The sequence below is a fragment of the Papaver somniferum genome, chromosome 4, assembly GCF_003573695.1.
Source record: "Papaver somniferum cultivar HN1 chromosome 4, ASM357369v1, whole genome shotgun sequence".
NCBI lineage: Eukaryota > Viridiplantae > Streptophyta > Magnoliopsida > Ranunculales > Papaveraceae > Papaver > Papaver somniferum.
Window position 1 is genome coordinate 1,912,223 of NC_039361.1, and position 9,224 is coordinate 1,921,446.

The following is a 9,224-nucleotide window of genomic DNA, read 5'->3' on the forward strand; positions in this document are numbered from 1 at the left end:
GCAATATTAGAACTCCGTTATTCAAGGCAAGAATCCAACATATGTCAGCCGAGATCATATTGGATTAGCAAAATATACAAAAGGAACAAAAGGTTTTTAAGAAATTTTATCTACTGGATTATATACAAAAATTCACCATACACTAACAATCTAAAGAGTTGAGGATCAACCCAAAAGACAAAGTGTAGAGGTTTCAACAGCTTCACACAATAATAATATGATAGGCATGCAAGTGAAGCTGTGAAACAAAATGAGCTACCCCCAAACCTGGATTTTCAACGGATAAATTTTGGAAAACAAAATCTCGCAGTTTGGGGGTTCATCATGCACAAGGTCTAGCTCGAAAGTGAACTGTGCTAGGGACGGGCAAACATGCTAATTCCAACTGTGGTTCCTCAAATGTATTATACTTAGAAGCAAAATAGTCCAAGAGGACTTGGGAAGCACACAGTTCCAAACCTAGATTAGGGACTCTCAGAAAAGTCGGTTTGACAATATGGGTACAAACCAAATCTAGGTTGGGTGGAAGGCCATCAGATTGTGACTTATGTAGGACGATAGGCACATCATTATTAATCACATCAACATCTCCTAAGTCTTCTACAAGTGTCACAACATGCTCACAATCATCAAACAAATTGGCAAGATCACAATCAGAGTCATCAACATCATCAACAAATTTATTCTCATGCATCGGCAAATCAGGAGAAATATCACAATGTGACCTAGGTAGAGAATCAGACACATCAAATATATTTTCATGCATATTAGTGTCTACAGAAGATTCAACTATTCCTATGTCATGCTCATCTTCACAGAATAATTGTACGAATCCCATGTCAATATCAAAATCATATGAATTACAATGAGTATTAGAAAGAACAACATGCATGAAGGTCGAGGGCGAGAAGCCATATGTTTTTGAACCAACAGGTTCCACAATATTTTCATGTTCTTCTAACATATCATCATAATCATCATCATGGTAGCATGCATATTGGTCCTCATTAACAGTGGTGGTGTCATTAGTCGATTCATGTTCCTCTAAATTAGGTTCATATTCAACATTATTTACATGAATGGGACTAGACACTTCATTAGGGACAACATACATTTCCTCATGAATTTCCTCCTTTTGTAGGTGAAGCAAAATCTGATCTAATATGCATGAATTCGTGATGTAGATCTATCATAGTCTTGCTTGCAGAGTCTTAAAGCTTCTGTGGTGGAGTCTAAATTCATGGGAGTACCAAATTCTTCATGTTCAAATTGTGGTGAATGGTACATGTGTGCATGGTCATTAGGGTTTACAAAATATTGATCGCAACCCTCAAAGGATTGATTATGGTCCCAATGACTACCATTCTCACAATTTATGGGCATTTCATACCTTGGATTTTCTCTAGATTGCCTAAAATTATGCAAAATATGACAATTCTCAACAGGGTGGTCTAAACTACCACATGCGGGACATGCATAGATTTCAGGTTGCCTAAGAAAATTAGATGTGACAGATTCCTCATGTGATTGCATTTCTAAAGCTGTGATTCGAGCTTCTATTTGATCCATAAGTGATGATTGTGTGAGTGAGGCTCTAGCAGAATGTTCATTTTCACGTTGCGATGAATGATGCATGTATGAATAGTCATTAGGGTTCATGTATTGCGGCTCGGGACTTTGAAAATGTCCATAATAATTCCTATAACTATTGACATCATGGAATGGGGAGGATCAATGTGAATTTGCCCGTAAGCAAGTTCTCTAAGGGATTTGTTGTACTCCCCAACTGTAGAAAAAGATCTATTCATGATTGGCTCAAAAGCTAAGTAAAGAATGTACAAAGCTCAATTTGGTTTTTAAAGGGTTTGGATTTTTGGGAAAAATTTGGTTTTGGTGCGGAGACATTTTTTTGGTTTTTTTTTGGGAGCAAGTTTGGTTTTAATGGGATAAAGAAGAAAAAATTTGGTTGTTAAAATGGGAGCAAGTAAAATTTGGTTTTTGAATGGGAGAAAAGTTTTGGAATTAGAAATTTTTTTTTTTTTTTTTTTTTTTTTAAAAGAAAATAAAATTTGGTTTTTGAATGGGAGCAAGCCCACTGTTGGTTTTGTGTTTGCTTTGGCTCAGCTGGTTTGAAAACGTTTGGTGAAACTGAGTCCAAAATCTCGGCCTAGAATTTGGGTATTCGGCCCACTAACGAGTTAACCTAGCGTGATCGGTTACAAGCTCAGCTGGTTTTAAAAACCCAGAATACAAAATACCAGTCCAAATTAAACAAGCTCACAAAAATTAAATACAAGCCCACAAATTAAACAAACAAGCCCACAGAAATTAATTACAAACCCAACAGAAAATAAAAAGCCCAAAAATTGGCTTTAATATTACAAGCCCACAATTAAAAATTGGAAGCCCACAATTCGGGTTCTCTTAAATGGGTTACCTTTTAAGCACAGCCCAGCTGCTCTGATATTGTTGCAAAAACCCAGTTGGGCTTTGGTTCTTTTCCTTGGTGGCTTCCCAGCAGAGGAAAACAGGTTCAGAACAGCAGGCCCAACAACAAAAGAAGTGAAGCAGATGCAGATGCAAGTGCGATGAAGTAAAATGCAAAATAGCCAAGAAAACTACCCGAAAAACACAGCACCAATCCCCGGCAGCGGCGCCAAAAACTTGGTGGGCCCGGGAAAGCGTATAATATTGAAGCGAAATGAAACGCGGGCCTACAGTAATACCGCAAGTGCACGGTCGTCGGTTGTAGCTCGTGCAAGTACGGGTCGATCCACAGAGATTGGGAGTGTTTGGAGTTTCTAGCTATTTGGGCTCTAAATTGCTATTGGGCTTCTAATTGTGCTTTGGTCTTAGTGGGTTTGTTTGTAATGATGAAGTGCTTTAGGCCTTGGGCCTTTGAATGATTTTGGAATGAACTGTGAACTTGGGCTTTGGTGGACTGAATTGGACTGGGCTTGACAATTCAATTGTGAACTGGGCTTGGGTTCTTGAGCCTGGCAGTGAACTAGGCTTTTGATTTTGAATTTGGGTTTGGGCTCAGTGTAGTGAACTGAGAATTGGGCTCTAGCTTTTCACATGGGCTTTGATTAAGTCCACAGTGGGCTTTTGTAATGAATCTGGGCTTCAGCAGTCTTTGAAATGAACTGAACTTGTATCCCAGAATTGAACTGGACCTGAAGCAGCAGCAGTGGTGGCTTCAGCAGCAGCAGAAGCAGTGGTGCACAGCAGCAGCAGAAGCAGTGGTGCACAGCAGCAGCAGCAGCAGTGGTGCACACCAGCAGGGGGAGAACAAGGCAGTGAATGCAGTAACAAGAACAGTAGAGAAACAAAAGAGAAGAAAGAGCAAATAGTGGCAGTGAAACTGTGATATTTACAAAGCAATGAAGATGGTAGTGAAATAATGAGACAATGGATGATAAAACAATAAACATGGTGTAAGGGGAAAAGAACCTACAAACTAACCTGCAAGTATACAGGGAAGTTGAAGCAAGAAAGAGTAAATAGGGGTTTGTCCACAGGGACTTGGAGGATTTGCTTAAGTTCTGTTTTGGGGAGTTTCTAAGGTTATCTGAGTTCAAGGGAGGGTACTAAGGCTTTTGATTCCACTACTTGACCCTAGGCTAAGGAAATTGTGATGCAATGTATGTCTTGTTTTTTTCATGAAAGATTACAATGAGAATAGAGTAACTAACCTAGCTAAATGACCCCTAACATCAGCTGTCTTTCAACAGCACAACTGATCACAAGTATTTAGCTCAACTAGCTAACTGAGCTTAAGGCAATCTCTCTAATGGACTAAATTCTTACACACTGACCTAACTGCACTCCTAGCATCAGCTGTCTTTTAACAGCACAGCTGATCACAAATGAAGTAACTTAAGTGGCATTTCATTAATCTTAAGGCAATTAAATCATTCCAAGACAATACATATACACTTCCTATCCTAGCATATGATCAAGAGCTTCCTCTAAGCCCTAGCAAAAGAATTAGAACATGAACATGGTTATAATCATGATATTAACACATACACACATGCTCCACATGATAACAGCACACTTCACAGTCTATTTTTATGCATAACACACATTCCACATGAACTGAAAATGTAACTGCTATATGAAATAAAATGAAAACTAAAACATGTGTCACTGGCTAGCCCAGAGATGTCTATACAGTGTCCACCCAACAATACATATTTATACCCAAATCCCTAAATTATACAATTAGGGTTTATAGAAAAATCCCCAAATTCCAACAATGAAATTAACTCACCTAATCTTCAAATTGACGTCGACCCATCCTTCCTCTGACTCTCCTGCTCCATTCCCACGCGCCAATTGCTACTCTAGACTCGCCTAATCGATTGATTTTTCTTCTAGGGTTTCAGAGAAAGGGTGAGAAGAAAAATCAATCAAATAGGGGGCTAGAAAAAGGGGGGTGATGATAGTAGTGATGGGTTGTGGTTGTTGTGGAGAGTTGGTGGTGTTTGGTGGCGTCAGGGAGTGGTGGTGATGATGGTGGTGCGGCAGGGAAGGAGGTGGTTCTGCATAGGGGGGGGTGATGGAGGAGATGGGTGCGATAGAATGGGAGAAGGGTCTGTTTGGTTGGGGTGTAGGTGCTCGGTCGCTAGGGTGTGAGGCGAATCCATCGAGTCTTGATGTTCTGTGACTCTGAGCTGCGAGATGCGAAGATGGTAGGTAGATCGGATGGTGATGCGGAGGCAAGCGAGGAGCGACCGTCAGATTTTTTGATACAACGAAGTTAACGGCTCTAGATGGGGTTAGGTGTTGTAGTGTAAGGCGGAGATATCAAACGTTGATGAACAGCAAGGGAGCGACCGTTGGATTCAACTACCATCTAATCTGAAGGCTTGGAATTTCAGCGCTGTGGTGCTTGGCAGAGACTTCAGATTTTGATGCTCTATGAAGGAGCGACCGTCGGATGCTTCTGAGAACTGATCTGATGGCTGAGAACGGAGGCGCTTTTGTGTGTAGAAAATGAGGTTGTGCGCACCATTCTTCGCGGCTTCCTTGCGTAATTTCTCCCGGCTTTTCACTACTTTTCTGCTCTTTTCGCTCCGCGACTCATCCGAACTTTATTTATTACCTAAAAATGAAAAATTAATTAATAAAAATATTTATTCTTGAAAACAATGAAAATACAGAATATGGGATAAAATGTAGAATTAATGCACAACATATGAGTTAAATGCCAACAAAAAGGGATAAATATATACAATATTTGGCACTCATCAAATACCCCCAAACCTGAATTTTACTTGTCCTCAAGTAAAACAAAACTAAGGAAATCCTAACTATACCACTGTCGCTGGTCTCTCGAATGCATTTAGCGTATGCACTAAGCCTTTTAAACCACTAAGTGTCCCTAGTGGACGAGTTGAAGTCTCGTGAAGGTTTACCAGAGGTGTGCCTACAAAACCTAAGGACAAAATATAAGCTCATATTCCATCAAATGTGACATGTGCAAAACAGTTAAGCTCACAGCAAAATGGAGATGTCAATCTAGCTATCAAAGGCACAATCCTAGCACTGATAACAAATAAAGACATGTGATAAGAGTGTAAAGTGTATCTACACATGTGTAAAGAAAGATCTGAAGTTATGACTACTAATCACCAAGAGATAGTTTCTCAGGCTAAGAACCGAGGTCGAAATCTAGCTAGCTGTCCGGACTTTACGAGAATTGTGAATGAGTTGGAGGTATTTCACAATTACTCGCGTTGTACATCAATGGCATACACCCTACCTTGCTTATAACACAAAAACACAAAAGATGACTCTTTACATGACTCTTATTTACATTGACTACTCTCTTTTATTTTTGGAACAAGAGAAGATGGAATTGATAAATACTTGAATTTTTATTTTTTATTTTTCTGATATGTTTTTTTTTCTGAATATACATCGTTTTTTTTTTTTTTTTTTTTTGACAAGAACTTGAAATTGATTTTTACATATGGTAGCTCTTTTGATACATAACAAAAAGAAAACAAAAATTACATGACACTTTGCAAGAGGTAGCCCTTTTTGATGCACCCAGTTAAATTCGATGGTTGTCTTTCTTAATGTAACCTCCACCTTCTATCCCAACCAACCAAAGAACAAGCTAGTCAAGTTTCGTTCAGTATTCTAAAGTGATTGGCAATCGTGACTTCCTATCAAACACCTTGAAGATCGAGGCCATACATGTATTGGTAGATCGTGCGCGTGCAAATTTCTTATCACTATGTGAATTGTGCTAGAATCAGGGTGCCTAAATATCTAGACTAAGACTCCTAATAATTACATATTTGCACAAGAGTCAACATTTCAAGGTAAATGAGCTCCATTTTTTTATGTTTTTTTTTCAATTTTTAATTTTTTATTTTGATTTTTTCATTTTTTTTTTTCAAAAAGAAGGAGTTCTTGTTTTCAATTATGGTATATTATCCAAGTATCTACTTTTCACCCCCAAACCTAAACTAAACATTGTCCTCAATGTTTCAAAATATGAACAAAATTATAATACAACATATGAAGAGGATCATGTTGAGTAGAGAAAAAGGAAAGAGAATACCCGATTTCGGCGAAAGCAATATTAGAACTCCGTTATTCAAGGAAAGAATCCAACATATGTCAGCCGAGATCATATTGGATTAGCACAATATATATAAAGGGAACAAAAGGTTTTTTTTAAATTTTATCTACTGGATTATATACAAAAAATTCACCATACACTAACAATCTAAAGAGTTGAGGATCAACCCAAAAGACAAAGTGTAGAGGTTTCAACAACTTCACACAATAATAATATAATAGGCATGCAAGTGAAGCTGTGAAACAAAATGAGCTACCCCCAAACCTGGATTTTTCAACGGATAAAATTTTGGAAACAAAATCTCGCAGTTTTGGGGGTTCATCATGCACAAGGTCTAGCTCGAAGTGAACTGTGCTAGGGACGGGCAAACATGCTAATTCCAACTGTGGTTCCTCAAATGTATTATATTTAGAAGCAAAATAGTCCAAGAGGACTTGGGAAGCACACAGTTCCAAACCTAGATTAGGGACTCTCAGAAAAGTCGGTTTGACAATATGGGTACAAACCAAATCTAGGTTGGGTGGAAGGCCATCAGATTGTGACTTATGTAGGACGATAGGCACATCATTATTAATCACATCAACATCTCCTAAGTTAACGGCTCTAGATGGGGTTAGGTGTTGTAGTGTAAGGCGGAGATATCAAACGTTGATGAACAACAAGGGAGCGACCGTTGGATTCAACTACCATCTAATCTGAAGGCTTGGAATTTCAGCGCTGTGGTGCTTGGCAGAGACTTCAGATTTTGATGCTCTATGAAGGAGCGACCGTCGGATGCTTCTGAGAACTGATCTGATGGCTGAGAACGGAGGCGCTTTTGTGTGTAGAAAATGAGGTTGTGCGCACCATTCTTCGCGGCTTCCTTGCGTAATTTCTCCCGGCTTTTCACTACTTTTCTGCTCTTTTCGCTCCGCGACTCATCCGAACTTTATTTATTACCTAAAAATGCAAAATTAATTAATAAAAATATTTATTCTTGAAAACAATGAAAATACAGAATATGGGATAAAATGTAGAATTAATGCACAAAAGATGAGTTAAAATGCCAACAAAAAGGGATAATATATACAATATTTGGCACTCATCAAATACCCCCAAACCTGAATTTTACTTGTCCTCAAGTAAAACAAAACTAAGGAAATCCTAACTATACCACTGTCGCTGGTCTCTCGAATGCATTTAGCGTATGCACTAAGCCTTTTAAACCACTAAGTGTCCCTAGTGGACGAGTTGAAGTCTCGTGAAGGTTTGCTTAGAACGTACCTACAAAGTTCTAGGTCAAAATATAAGCTCATATTCCATCAAATGTGACATGTGCAAAACAGTTTAAGCTCACAGCAAAATGGAGATGTCAATCTAGCTATCGAAGGCACAATCCTAGCACTGATAACAAATAAAGACATGTGATAAGAGTGTAAAGTGTATCTACACATGTGTAAAGAAAGATCTGAAGTCATGACTACTAATCACCAAGAGATAGTTTCTCAGGCTAAGAACTGAGGTCGAAATCTAGCTAGCTGTCCGGACTTTACGAGAATTGTGAATGAGTTGGAGGTATTTCACAATTTCTCGCGTTGTACATCAATGGCATACACCCTCCTTGCTTATTACAACGAAACAACAAAGATGACTAATTACATGACTCTTATTTACATTGACTATTCTCTTTTTTTTTTGGAACAAGAGATGATGAAATTGATAAATACTTGATTTTTTTTTTTGTATTTTTCTGATATATATATATATATCTATATATATATTTTTTTTTTTCTGAATATATATTCGATTTTTTTTTTTTTTTTTTTTTTTTTTTTTTCAACTGGAAACACTTTTGATACATAACAAAAGAAACAAAAGATTACATGACACTTTGCAAGAGGTAGCCCTTTTTGATGCACCCAGTTAAATTCGATGGTTGTCTTTCTTAATGTAACCTCCACCTTCTATCCCAACCAACCAAAGAACAAGCTAGTCCAGTTTCGTTCAGTATTCTAAAGTGATTGGCAACCGTAACTTCCTATCAAACACCTTGAAGATCGAGGCCATACATGTATTGGTAGATCGTGCGCGTGCAAATTTCTTATCACGATGTGAATTGTGCTAGAATCAGGGTGCCTAAATATCTAGACTAAGACTCCTAATAAAACATATATTTGCACAAGAGTCAGCATTTCAAGGTAAATGAGCTCCATTTTTATGATTTTTTTCAATTTTTCAATTTTTTTTTTTTTTTTTTTGAATTTTGATTTTTTAATTTTTTTGGAATTTTTCAATTTTTTCAAAAAAAGAAGGAGTTCGTTTTCAATTATAGCATATTATCATGGTATCTACTCTATACCCCCAAACCTAAACTAAACATTGTCCTCAATGTTTCAAAACATGGAAAGAATTATAAAACAATATATGAAGAGGAACATGCTGAGTAGAGTAAAAGGAGAGAGAATACCCGATTGTACGGTGGTAGCTCGATTAAAACTCCGTTATTTCAAGGCAAAAATCCATCATATTAGCAGTCACAATGGATGAGCACAAAATATATACAAAAGGAAATTTAACTAACACATTATCTACAAGAAAATTTGGTTTTTAATGGGATTGGACTTTTTGGAAAAAATTTGGTTTT